We start from the raw sequence: 2500 nt of genomic DNA, 5'->3' as shown, positions 1-2500 counted from the left end.
AAAAAAAAAAAAAAAACTCATTTACGCTCCAAATTAAAAAAAAAAAACCTAAAAAGTTATGTTGCTATTTTGGCTTTGTTAGGGACAGCTTTCTTACAACTTCTTAAAATAAATTTTTAGTATAAAAATTAAATTATTTATATGAGAAAGCTACTTTAAGAAGCAATAAGAAAATAATCTCAATTTAAGCTTTAGACTCCATTTGAGATGACTTTTTTACTACTTTGTAAAGTTACTTTTTGGTAAAAAATCTATTCAAAATAGGAAAAATATTGTGGTCTAAAGTCGTTTCAAATGTGGCTTAGACTTCATTTTGGACAGCTTTTTTATTGCTTCTTAAATAATTTTTAGTACAAAATTTTTTATTTTTATACTAAAAAATTGCTTTAAAAGTCATCCCAAATGATGCCTTAGTCATATCGCACAAATACTTAGCATTATTAAATTTTAACAAACACAGCTCGCCTTGGCCTGTTTGTTGAGAGCTTAGCTTTCCAACTAAGACGTCTTGGATTTGAATCTTTGTGTATGTGTTGTGTGTGTGAGTTTGCCTTAAATGACCTAAATGTCCCAACAAAAAAATTTTAACAAAAAATAATCACAACTATTAAACTGGGCTCAGTATTCGGCCTCGTTTGAAGTATATTTCGAGTCTACGAAATGGGCTTATTTTAAAACCATTATAGGCCAAGCCCGACTCCAAAATGGGCTTATTTTCATCATAGGCCTTCTCATTTCTCATTTTACTTGTTAGTAAATTACAAGCAAGTGTTATTAGACAAAGTCCAAAGTGTCTAAGTCTTTAATACCAACAGAAAATGATATTTATTAATTTATTTATAATTTTATTTTTTCAGTAATTTAATTGTTTGTGGAGATCAATGTAACGCTCAAACTTGGACCGGCCAGTCGGGGCTCTCTCTCATCGCAGCAACACACAAGCAAGACAAAGGCCTCGCTAGCCACTCTACCTTTGTTGCGCACAAACGGATCGCACGAAAGGATCGCTCCAGTCAAATGCCCCACATACTCGACCCTTGTCTCTCTAATCGCAATAATCACATGATTCTCCCACCTCCTCTCGTGATTTTCGCTCTATAGGCCTTCTCTCTCGCCATTTAAAAGGAAATATAAGATCTAAGACATCAAAATTTCTCCCTCCTCTACTACATTAACTGCTAAACCCTCCCTTCTCCTTCCTCTTTGTTTATTTCTCTCCACTTTAGCCACTAAAGTTTCTTCACGCTCCTCTCTCCTTGCATTCTTCTTCATCAACAACAAATATTTCTTCTTCATCCATCCTACTTCTTTTCTTCTCCTTAATGGTTCTTCTTTTGCTAATGCTAAATGATATTTGGTTGATATATTCATTTTAATTAATTGCTCTTAAATTATTCTTGTGGATTGTAGCATGCATGAAGAGAGGGCCTCTTTTATTTTATATAGGTTTTTGGTCTTCATAGGGTGTCTTGTTAGGCCCTAAGGTAGATCACATTAACTTATAATTGATTTGGTGTTTATGGCATGACTAAGATTGATTTGGTGTTTTTGGCATGACTAAGATTGATTTGGATATCCACTCTTATGCCTTGAAGTGTGTGCTTAATATAATTTTTGGCTTCACTTATTGTAGGGCCTTTTGAGTTGTTGCCATCATAGCTTTGTTAGTTGAATATCTAATAGGCTTGGAGTTTCGTGTTAGTAGCCTAAAAATCATTAACTTATTTATTTTGGTGTAAACATATCATTCTATGATAAAAAGGCATATATCTTTGCCATTTATAATAGGTTTTTATAATTGATTTTAGTCGTAGTCTTGTTTTTGCAAATTTCTTAATTTTATTCATATGCTCATAATGATCTAGCAAATTTGATATATAGGTCTTTCGTGATGTACTGTTGCACAATCTCTCATGCATTAAATTTTGTAATACTCATTGAATGCAATAAATATCAAGTTTATAAATCATATTATGTTATAAAATGACAATCCTCAAATTGGAAATATTACGCATCCTGAAAATAATCCATGAAATCGTATTGACGGGGTGTATCGTCTTCCAAACCTAGGGTGTAAAAAAAAAACAAAAAAACAAACAAAAAACATGAATCATTATAAGTAGTCACCCCACAAGAAGGAGAAATTATTATGTGCGGTCATCAGATAATGTTCAGAGGCCAATTAGGACGCACCACGTTATCATTTTGCTATGTATCATTGCTATATACTGCTGTGTACCGGATGACATGACGGATCCTAATTGACTTTCAGATAATCCGGTGATCACATGTAATAATTTCTCTACCAGAAGACACCTTCCTCCAATTTAGCTGTCGTTCACTCTAAGACATGAAAAAGTACAGACAGCTTCTGCATGCCAAATAATGGCATATATGTTAATAAGCAACAAAAGAGCCTGCTTAATGCTTATAATATAAGTAAAAGTCAATGAATTTTTGCATAGTGCTTCGAAGTTGTTCAGCGTAATAATACAAAACA

This window comes from Dendrobium catenatum, unplaced genomic scaffold (genome assembly GCF_001605985.2).
Source record: "Dendrobium catenatum unplaced genomic scaffold, ASM160598v2 fragScaff_scaffold_253, whole genome shotgun sequence".
NCBI lineage: Eukaryota > Viridiplantae > Streptophyta > Magnoliopsida > Asparagales > Orchidaceae > Dendrobium > Dendrobium catenatum.
This window is presented reverse-complemented; position numbering follows the sequence as displayed.